The sequence below is a fragment of the Cetorhinus maximus genome, chromosome 9 (genome assembly GCF_964194155.1).
Source record: "Cetorhinus maximus chromosome 9, sCetMax3.hap1.1, whole genome shotgun sequence".
Classification (NCBI taxonomy): Eukaryota; Metazoa; Chordata; class Chondrichthyes; order Lamniformes; family Cetorhinidae; genus Cetorhinus; species Cetorhinus maximus.
The window spans coordinates 71,202,853-71,215,059 of NC_135887.1; positions in this window are offsets into that span (position 1 = coordinate 71,202,853).

The window sequence follows — 12,207 nt, forward strand, 5'->3', positions numbered from 1 at the left end:
AGTCGAACTCCACCACAATCTGCTGCTAATTCTCCTTCAACAATCTAACTCAAAGGAACAATATGAGAGAAAGCCAATAAGAAAAAGAAAAATATAAGGACAAAAAAACACAAGAAATAGAGGCAAGTGTAGACCGCACACTCTCATCAGGCCTGCTCTGCCATTCAATACAGTCATGGCTGACCTTGGGCTTTAACACCATTTTCCTGCCCGCCCCCATTTCCCTTCATTTCCTGAGAAGCCAAAAATCTATCTATACATTAAATTTATTCAACGATGGAGCATCCATAGCCTCATGGGGTAGAGAATTCCAAAGATTCACAACCCTTTGCCTGAAGCAATTTCTCCTCATCCCAATCCTAAATAATTGGCCTCTTATCCTGAGACTGTGTCCTAGATTCCGCAAGCAATGGAAACAATTTCTCAGCGTCCACCTCAAGTCCTTTCAGAAGGACAGCCTTCAACAGAGAGGCACGTGAGTCGGAGGAGTCTGTCCGCCTGCTCTCTGATGAAGTGGTGCTCACATGTGCGTATATGGAGGTCTCCATGGAGAGGATGGCAGGTGCCATGGAGACCCTTGTCCATGGAGATGTGGGCAGACCTGCAGTGTACTCTGCACTGCACTGTAGGAGCCATGGGTGAGTTCCTGCAGTGGCAACGTGAGAGGGAAACGGGACACCTTGATGTGCCTACAGGTGCTCCTTCCCCTCAATGAGTCAGGCTGAGGCCCTTGGGCACCCAAAGGGAGGAGGAGCGGCAGCTGGACAGCTCTGGGTCATCCACTCAGTAATCTCAGAGGCTGTCCACTCCCCTGAGTCTCCTTTGCCTGTGGCACCCTCAACCTTGTCCCCTGTCACTGCAGAGGGAGCGGATGGCCAATGAGTGATTCTGGAGGGAGAAGTGTGTGTGGGACAGGGCCTTTCAGAGCCTCTTGCAAGTACTCTCCATACGGATCCTTCATGCATCATATTCATGTCAATGTTGAGCATTTTCAATGCTGCCTGCTGGGGTTCACTTTCAGTTGTCCATCTGAGCTGACCTACATTTCCGCCCACTCACTGATCACACTCCCATGCAGCACCTCACCTTGCCCACCACGGCTGTCATTTCACTTTTGCTTTGGACAGCATGGTGCTAATTCAGTTTTACTTTCGCTCCCCTGTCCTTTACCCTCCCCTAGTCACCCATTTACTTCCCGCATCACAGTTGACCCCCACTGGCACCACCTTCCACTTCCCTTCTGTGACCTACCAGCCATGACCCTTTTCCTTCAGGGATGTCCAGGTGAACGTGCATGTTCCCTTCCTTCCCAAAAATCCCACCCCCATCCACATTCTCTTCCCGACCTCCTCCTTCCACCCCAAGGGTCCGTATCTGCCTCCGAGTCCCCACCAACCACCCTCACCATCCCTTCTACCATGACCATTGCACCCTCATCCTCCCAACCTACTGCCTCACTCTGCCCTCAGTCATTCTCACCATTTCCTCATACCACGCCCACCCTCAGTTCACTCCCCAGGAGGCAGTCACGGATCCATCAGACCCCTCCCTTGCACGGTCATCTGGACATACCCTCGCCGCACCCCTCTGCCCCTTCATCCCTTCACCTCTCCGGAGCCTTTCCCCCTGGAACCTCTTCCCCACACCCCCCCCCACAGTCCTCCCCCTCCCCCGCTCCCAGACACACCCCTGCTTAGTCCCTCACTCCTCCTGACTTCTTCATTCAGCCTTACCTCTTTCTCCAGCCTTACTTCTTCCTCCAGCTTTACTCCTTCCCTCTTCCCAACTCCTTCGTCGACACTTACACTCTCCCCTCTCCACACTCCGTCCTTCCCCTGGACTCCCTAACCTCTCCACACTCCTTCCTCCTACTGGGTTCCTTACCCTCTCTGCACTCTTTCCCTCCTCTGGACTCCTTCCTTTACACCTTCCACCCCGCCTTACGCCTACCTCCCCAGTTGCCATCTTCTCCCCATTACCCCCTCCTCTCCCCATACTCTCCCCACTTCATTCCCCCATCCCAACCTCACCCCCCGACACCCTCATCCCCCCTCCTAACCTCACCTCCCTGACACCTCTTCTTCTCCCAGCTGATCCTAGACATTCCTCTCCCAACCCCTTGACCATCATCCGTTGTGAGCATCAATGGTGACTATCCAACTTCCGTGAGCTGTTTGGCAGGAGAGCCATGTCTATGAGAATCCACCCAGCATCCCATGGACATTCCTCCAGGATCCATTTGCTGTCGGGCTCCAGAGCCTGATGGCCCTGAGATGCCAGTAGGTTATATATCAAGAACCCTCTCAGTGACCGAGAAAGGTTATTCGCAGATTGAGAACGAAGGACTGTCAATAGTCTTTGGAGTTATAAAATTCCACCAGTACTTACATGGCAGGCAGCTTACTATTGTCTCCGATCATAAACCACTTTTGGGCCTTTTCAAAGAAGACAAGGCTTTTGTCATTGAGAGATATTAATGTATATTACGTTATTGGAATTTTTTTTTTTAAAAGTGGTTTAGTTTGTGTATGTGTATTAATTGGGTTGAAGCCACCTAGTCTGGGTGCTTTGATGTATAGTAGTTTTGAGATGTTAAACAGTAAGGTAAAGGGTGCATTTGTATTTTGTTGAATAAACCATTCAAAGACTGGGGGTGAAATCTTGCACCTAGCTAGGAGACACCAAGCAATATGTTTCTATTACTAATGAAATTGGTACTATGAAAGGAATTCAAAGGGCCTGGTGTTACAATGAGAATTTACATTCAAAGAGGAAGGCTGGGTATAACAGAAAGGAGCTTGTGTGTGCAGGTCAGAGGCATGTAAGATCTAAGCCTGTAAGCCTATAACTGTCTGCAAAGGAGCCAAATTGAAAGGAACCTCATTTTGAATTCATAAAGTGAAAAATGCTTTGCCTGGTGCCTGGTTAAGTCTATTGGTTTTTGTGGCATTAGTGCAGATTAATTTAGGAATTTGTTAAAAAGTTATGATAATAGTTATTTGAAGACATGTGTACGTGTTTAATACCTTGTTGTAAATTAATAAATGTTTCACTTAGTTTGATATAAAACCTCTCGAGAACTGGTGATCTGATTCCTGAATTTAGAACTACAACTCCTAACATACCAATTGAAAATATAGGTTATGACAGTTGTTTAAAGGTTCCCTGTAGGTTTTTAAATAACTCAGCTTTTACCAACTGCCGTGTCATAACAGCTATCACGCCGATAGCCTTAGCCAGAATTCAGCAATGGGCACTAATCCTATCTGCCTATGAATACACTTTTAAGCATTGACCTGAGATACACATGGTGAATGTGGATGCCCTTAGCCACCTACCCTTGCAAGGAAGCATTGTGTGTACTCCTGTACAATCATCTTCAGCTGCTTCATCAATGATCTTCCTCCCATAATAAGGTCAGAAGTAGGGATGTTCACTGATGATTGCACAATGTTCAGCACCATTCATGACCCCTCAGATACTGAAGCAGTCCATGTCAAATGCAGCAAGACCTGGAAAACATTCAGACTTGTGCTGATAAATGGCAAGTAACATTCACACCACATAGTGTCAGGCAATGACCATCTCCAACAGAAGAGAATCTAACCATCTCGCCTTGATGTTCAATGGCCCAACCATCCTCAACTGCTTCATCAATGACCTTCCTTCCATCATAAGGTCAGAAGCGGGATGTTCGCTCTTGATTGCACAATGTTCAGCACCATTTTCAGCTCCTCACGTACTCGACCAGTCCATGTCCAAATGCAGCAAGACCTGGACAATATCTGGGCTTGGGCTGACAAGTGGCAAACAACATTCATGCCACACAAGTACCAGGCAAAGACCATCTCCAACAAGAGAGAATCTAACCATCGACCTTTGACACTCAATGGCATTACCATCACTGAATCCCCCATTATCAACATCCTGGGGGTTACCATTGACTAGAAACTGAACTGGACTAGCCATATAAATACTGTGGCTACAAAAGCAGATCAGAGGCTAGGACCCCTGCAACGAGTAACACCTCCTGACTCCCCAAAGCCTGCCCTCCATCTACAAGGCACAAGTCAGGAGTGTGATGGAATACTCCAGACTTGCCTGGATGAATGCAGCTCCTACAACACTCAAGAAGCTTGACACCATTCAGGACAAAGCAGCCTGCATGATTGGCACCCCATCCACAAACATTCACTCTCTCCACCACCGACGTACAGTAGCAGCAGTGTGTACCATCTACAAGATGCACTGCAGGATTTGACCAAGGCTCCTTTGACAACACATTCGAAACCCACGGCCACTGCCACCTAGAAGGACCAGGGCAGCAGATAGATGGGAACACCACCACCTGGAAGTTCCCATCCAAGTCACTCACCATCCTGGCTTGGAAACATATTGTCGTTCCTTCACTGTCGGTGGGTCAAAATCCTGGAACTCTGTTCCTAACAGCACTGTGGGTGTACCTACACCACATGGACTGCAGTGGTTCAAGAAGGCGGCTCACCATCACCTTCTCAAGGGCAACTAGAGATGGGCAATAAATGCTGGCCTAACCAGCGAAGCCCACATCCAGTGAATAAGTTTTTAAAAAACCATGCTGTTTTAAAATGGACCCTCACCTCTTGCGCTTTTTAAAGTCAGAGAGTAAAATCTTCTACAAGGATATAAAAAGGAAAACATTAGCTGAAGTAAGCAATGGTCCATTAAAGGGTGAGTCTGCGGAATTAATGATGGGAAATAGCAGAGACTTTGAACAATTATTTTGTATCCCAAGAATAGTAGAAAACTAAGAGCCAAATGGAAGGGAGGAACTGAAAAGAAGCCCAATCACTACAGGAAAACTACTGGGAAAACTAATGGTTTTGTGAAAGGGAATCGTGTTTGATAAATTTAATAGAGTTCTTTGAGGACACAACAATCAGGGTGGATAAAGGGGAACTGGTAGATGTAGTGTATTTGGAATTCCAAAAGGCATTCAGTAAGATGTCATATAAAAGGTTACTGCACAAGATAAGAGCTCATGGTGTTGGGGGTGATATATTGGCATAGATAGATGATTGGCTGACTAACAGGAAACAGAGAGCCGGGAATAAAATGGTCATCTTCAAGTTGGCAAACTGTATCTAATGGAGTGTCACAGGAATCAGTGCTGGGGCCTCGCCTATTTACAATCTATATTGATGGAATGTAATATGGGAAAATGTGGCATTGTCCACTTTGGCAGGAAATATAGAAAACTAGAGTATTATTTAAATGGAGAGAGACTGCAGGATGCAGCAGGACAGGGTGATCTGGGTGTCCTTGTACATGAATCACAAAAAGTTAGCATGCAAGTACAGCAAGTAATTAGGAATGAAAATGGAATGTTGGCCTTTATTGCAAGGGGGGTGGAGTACAAAAGTAGGGAAGTCTTGGTGCCACTGTAAAGGGCATTGGCTTGAGTACTGTGTACAGCTTTGGTTTCCTTATTAAGGAGGGACATACTTGCATTGGAGACAGTTCACAGAGGTTCACTAGTTTGTTACCTGGGATGAGGGGTTTGTCTTATGAGGAGAGGTTGAGCAGGCTGGACCAATACCCATTGGAGTTTAGAAGAATGAGAGGTGAGCTTATTGAAACATGTCAGTTTCTGAGGGGATTGACAGGGTAGATGCTGAGAGGATGTTCCCTCTCATTGGGGAAATCTAGAACTAGGGGACACCTTTTAAAAATAACTTATCTCTCATTTAAGACTGAGATGAGGAGAGATTTCTTCTTTCACAGGGTCAGTAGTCTTTGGAATCTTCCTCAACGAGAACTGGGGTCTGAGTCAGTGAATATATTCAAGACAGTGTGAGACAGATTTTTGATCCACAATGGAGTCAAAGGTTATTGGGGCTATACAAAATGGAGTTAAGGCCACAACCAGATCAGCTACGATCTTATTGAATGGCAGAACAGGCTCGAGAGGCCAAGTGGCCTACTCTGCTCCTAGTTTGTATGATCTTATGAGCATTGCCTCTCTGATCACTGAACAGATTTGAAAAGCTACAGAGGGAGAGAGAGAGAGTGACACAGGGACTGGACATTGAAGGCTGCTACGGACATGTGAGGAGGGGTAAAATTGATTCCCCAATCGAACCATTCCAAGTCTGACCATAACAGGATTTTTTGTGACTTTATAAGGATGAAAGTATTTAGTCACTCTCTGTGCTTAACCAGCTATGTGTTGATGGCAAAGAAACTAGTCTGGCAGGCTTTCTTGAGTTTAAGACAAAAAGGGCTTCATTTTTTATTCAGTGAAAATCCCGCCCAGGTAAAAATATAAAAATATTTGAAAAGGTAAATCCACGCCCGACCTTTGCAATACACGCACACACACACACACACACAGATACACACACACACACACACAATTCTTTATTTTTGTTTTTCAGAACTCTTCATCTCCCTGAGGAAACTCTGTGCCTCAAGGAGCTTTTCCAGCGCACACCCGCACACATGCGCAAAGTTCCCCCCTCGCCCGCTCACCCTCCTCCCCTGCCCCCTGCACAGGCAGTGCTGAGTGCTGCAGCACATGTTTCACACTCAGACGGCCTTGCTTGGCCTGCCAGTGTGAAATCATGGTCCAGCCACGGTTGCGGGCAGCAGTCGGCTTCCTGGCTGCCCCCACCCGCCCCCGCTGAGCCCACCCACCAAGGGCAAAATTTTGCCCATTGAGATTTTGGTGGTGAGCTGCCTTCTTGAACCGCTGCAGTCCATGTGGTGTAGGTACACCCACAGTGCTGTTAGGAAGGGGGATCCAGGATTTTGACCCAGCAACAGTGATGGAACGGCGATATATTTCCAAGTTAGGATGGTGTGTGACTTGGAGGGGAACTTGCAGGTGGTGGTGTTCCCATGTGCCTGCTGCCCTTGTCCTTCTGAATCAGGCTTTTCCAACGTACAGCCTGCGGGCCAGATGCATCCTGCAAAGCCTCTCTATTCAGCTCCCGGAGCCAGTTTTCAAAATGCAGGCCAAACGGGTAAGTTTGAATGGAAGATTCTGCATGGAACAGCAAACTCCAGCAGCAATGAGTTTGGGGCACGGGCAGCATGGCCCAGGGAATGGAGGTTCCTAGGAGCATGGACTTGGGAACAGGGGTACTGGAGAGTGCGGATAAGGGAGCAGAGATGCCGGGGAACGGGGCGTGAGACAACCAGAGCAGGGCTCAGGCATTCAGGCAGGCCGGAGCGGAACTCAGGTATCCAGAGCATGTCCCAGGGAGATGGAGGGAATTGGCCCAGGGAGCAGGGATGGGGCCCATGTGGCCCAGATCGGAGCACAAGGCAGCCGGGAGTGGGGCCCAATGATGCCTGAGAAAGCGAGTGACTGGAGACTGCATGGGAGAGAGTGTGAGGATGGGGACGGGAAGACAGAATGTGGGGGGTGTATGAGAAAGTGTGAGGAGGGTAAGAGAGAATTTGGGGGTGGTAAAAGAGAGTGTGAGGGGGGAGAGACACTAAGTGTGTGGGGGGCAGAGAGAGTGAGTTTGAGAGCATAGGGAGAGTGAGAGTGAGGGGGAGAGAAAGTGAGTGTGAGGGAGAGAGAGAGAGTGGGAGGGGGAGAAATAGTGAGTGTGAGGGCGGAGGTGAGAAAGTATGACAGGTAAGGGTGAGAGAGTGTGACGGGGGAGGGTGAGAGAGAGTGAAGGGGAAAGGTGAGAGAGTATGACAGGTAAGGGCGAGAGAGTGTGATGGTGGAAGAGTGAGAGGAAGCAATGGGGGAGGGTGAGAGAAAGTGACGGGGAAGGGGAGAGACTGTGACAGTGGGAAGGGCGAGGGAGAGTGACGGGGAAGGGGAGAGACTGTGACAGTGGGAAGGGTGAGGGAGAGTGACGGGGAAGGGGAGAGAGTGTGACAGTGGAAGAGTGAGAGAAATCGATGGGGGAAGGTGAGAGAGAGTGACGGGGAAGGGGAGAGAGTGTGATGATGGAAGAGTGAGAGAAAGCGATGTGGGAGGGTGAGAGACAGTGGCGGGGAGGGTGAGAGAGACTGATGGGGCGGATGAGAGAGAGTGACGGGGAGGTGAAAGATAGTGACGGGGAAGGGGAGAGAGTGTGACAGGGAGGGTGAGAGAAAGCGATGAGGGAGGGTGAGAGAGAGTGATGGGGGAGGGTGAGAGAGCATGACGGGGGAGGGTGAGAGAGTGATGGGGAAGGGGAGAGAGTATGGAGTGGGTAGTGAGAGAGTGCTGGGGAGCGGTGAGAGAGACAGGGTACGAGGGGGAGAGATTGTGATAGGGGAATGTGTGCGGGGCAGTGTGTGCATAAGCCTGGCTCACTCCCAGTCCCCAGTCTCAGGATTCTCATTCACCCACACCTACGTGCACTCTCACCCACTCTCGCAGTTGAGGGTGAGTGAGTGAGCACCCTGAAGCTGGGAGTGAGCCTGGCACGCACACACTCACCCTATTAATGCTCATTGTTTTTTGCTCAGCAAGTTGTTTCTTTTAACACTTCAGTTTTATTTAGAAATTCATGTTTATCATTGTGCCAACGTTTATCTCTCCAAATTTTACTCATTGGCCCCTTGAGTGAGAAAAATATTGAAATGTGGTTGGATAAGCCTGTTCCAGATGGTAGTGGTCTAGGGTTTGGAAGGTGCTGCCTAAGGAATTTTGATGAGTCCCTGCAGTGCATCTTGTAGATGGTACACACTGCTGCTACTGTGTGTCAGTGGTGGAGGGAGTGAATGTCTGTGGATGTGGTGCCAATCAAGTGGGCTGCTTTGTCCTGGATGGTGTCCAGCTTCTTTAGTGTTGTGGGAGCTGCACTCATCCAGGCAATGGGGAGTATTCCATCACACTCCTGATTTGTGCTTTGTAGATGATGGACTGCCTTTGGGGTGTCAGGAGGTGAGTTACTCTTCGCAGGATTCCTAGCCTCTAACCTGCTCTTGTAGCCACAGTATTTATATGGCTAGTCCAGTTCAGTTTCTGGTCAATGGTAACCCCCAGGATGTTGATAGTGGGGGATTCAGTGATGGTAATGCCATTGAACATCAATAGACGATGGTAAGATTCTCTCTTGTTGGAGATGGCCATTGCCTGGCACTTGTGAGGCACGAATGTTCCTTGCCACTTGTCAGCCCAAGCCTGGATATGTCCAGGTGTTGCTGCATTTGGACATGGACTGCTTCAGTATCTGGGGAGTCACGAATGGTGCTGAACATTGTGTAATCATCTGCGAACATCTCCACTTCTGACCTTATGATGGAAGGAAGGTCATTGATGAAGCAGCTGAAGATGGTTGGGCCGAGGACTCTGAGGAACTCCTGCAATGATGTACTGGAGCTGAGATGATTGAAACAGATCAATATCTGTTTGATCAGCCAATGAAATTAAAGATTAATACCACCCATGGATATGTCACACCATTGTAACAAGGGCACAGAAACAGGTATGTCTGTGCTGGTGGAGGAAGCAGTGGTGTGAACTCAAAGGGAGGAAGTCAACCAGGAAGAGGGGGGAGAAGGACCAATCTCAAAATGGGGAAGGAGGGGGTTGATCATTGTGGGTTAGAGGGGCAGTGAGAGAAGGGCTAATCTCAGAATGGAAAAGGAGGGATGGTGTCAATCTCGGGGGAGGGGGTGGTTGATCATGGGGAGCTTGTTGGTGAGGTAGGATTGGAGAAGACGGAGACCAGGTGGTGGGGAGATATCAGGGGCCTTGTTTTGGGATCAGAGGCCTCGAGGGGAATGTCAGTGGATTGGGTAGATGATTGCCCAATCAGAGATGATCAGCAAAGATAGCTGTCTGGAGGCAATGTTGGAAAACAGAATGAGGTCTGCAGCCTTATTATCATTGTTAAAATTCCTATACCTGTCTCCTAGGAGTGGATTGGTTGGCCGCCCAACTTTGAACAGTTAAAGCTGGAAGTGAGCAGGTCGGAAGCAGGTTTGGGCCAGGAAACAGATTTTTTTTACACTTCAATTCCTTATCACCCCAAACCCGTCAATTTTCAACGGTTAAAGTTACTTCCACAGCCTCTGCGATTGGGATCCCAACTCTGGTCGCATGTATTCGAGGAGCTTACATCACGTGATCATTCAATTCCCCCACTTCTCTTCCCCCACAGTCACACAATCGATTATATCCATCCTGGCCAAAACTTCAACCAGCAAGTGAATCAACTCTTTGTTAATTGATTTTTGACTCTTGTTCAAACAGCCTTTCCTCAGTTTCCAATATTGTTAAAAATAGTAAATGTCAGTGTTCCACAAGGAGGAAAAAGAAGCAAATATTACATTTGATGTTTCTCTGATATTTGCAGCCAGTTACTTGTAATGATACCCTGGAGATCAATCTTAAGTTCTTGGAGACTCCAGGATTATTCCAAAGAATTGACAACTGTGATCATTGCATAAATCCCCAACCCGGAAGAGAAGGAGAGAACAGTGTGGCTTCAGTCAGACTGATACAACGCAAAGCTGTGCTCTTTATTGGCTATAACATACTTTGGGAAGCCTTGAGGGTGTGAAAGGCACTAGATAAATGCAAGTCATTCTCCTTTTTCTTTGGGTTTTTCCACTCTGCTGAAGCTGTGGCGGTTTAGTCCAAAAACGGGATCATTCCTCTCACTGATGCAGCCAAGCGTTGCTGTCACTTTCACCTGTTGTGGCAGGGAGATTGACTTACCCTGCCAACCATACCACACTACCTGCCAGTCAGGCCTGCTGTGTAAGGAAAGTTAATTAGGGAAAGGAACAGAAAACCCAACTCAGCGCAAACAAGTCATTCTCTCCCCCATCCTTATGTGTGCAGACTGCCCACCAGACTGTCGCCATCATCATAGTGTTACTGCTACCAGACTGCAGCCATTGCCCTGGCGTTGTCACTTATCTGCAGTAGTTCCTCAAGAGTACAAAGTGTTGTGAGGAAACATTGCATTAGGCAGCATTCAAATGTTTGCCAAGGTAAACATTCAGATTGGGGACTGTTTCTCAGCTTCTACTTGGTCATAGCATCAGTATTCTTTACCACCTGCTCAATTTCGGGAGAATAGTCAATTTGAAAACCACTATTGGAAAGAGAGGAAAATTATTTACATTTATATAGCAACTTTCCCAACCTCAAAATGTCTGTAAGTGCTTTACGTGAATGGAATACTTCTAAAATGGAATCATTGTTATAATGATGCCACTGTGCACACAAGCCCTCAATAACAGCAATGTGATAATGACCAGATAGTCTGTTTTTGTGTTGTTGATCAAAGGATAAATATAGGCCAGGAAACAGGGGGTATATCCCCTGCTCTTCATTCAGTTTGTGCCATGGGAGCTTTTACATCCAGCGGTTTAACATCTCATCCAGATGTCATCACCTCTGACAGAGCAGCACTCCCTCACTTGGTTGATGCACATGCACAGTGGCAATCTGTCATGCAACTGGTAACAAGAGTCTAACAGCAGGTACAAGTGCCCGGGACTCTGTTCTTAATATTCTGTGTTGTGATAATGAGCTTGCTCATATGTAAAATATACTCATTTAAATATATGATTATGTAAATAGTCCTGTCATCACAGGAACTGATGCAATGTCACATGATGCAGCAGCCATCTTAGTTAGTCTGCGCAGTGAGGAGTACACGTAGCAGCAGTAAAAAAAATCTCCAGTAAAGATCTCTGTTCAATCTGTATGCCTTCCTTCATCTTTGTTTGTATTAGTCCAGAAATTAAATGATAATACAACATTCTACATGCTGGTTTTGCACAATAAAAACTATTTTGGTTTTGTTTTCGATTGTTCTCTGAATTCCTGCCTTGTGCAGATAACAATTGGCAGACAGGATAAAACATTAAATTATTTCCTGCCTGTTTGTCAAACACAAGGCCATGGTGAATGTTTGTTCACCCAAAGCCAAGGAACAGCAGAGGTGAATAGCCTATCACATTATCTTTTGCAGAAGGAGATGTTGATGATAAGACACCTATAAAAATAACCTTTAAATGAGTCTCCAAGTGTAATGTGCAGTCTTTAAAAGCTACACAATTGGCAAACCCTTCCCCTTTAAAAAAGTCGAAGTGATCTGCTCAAGGATTTGTCAAGATCTCGTTCTCATAAACACTGCAAGGGTGACTACAACTTGAATTTAAAACAGACCAAATGATTAAAGCTGAGACAATTGCACTCATTACATCTGCTGACTGCTGGGAGTAAGTAGGAGGCAGATTCAACACCAATCATTA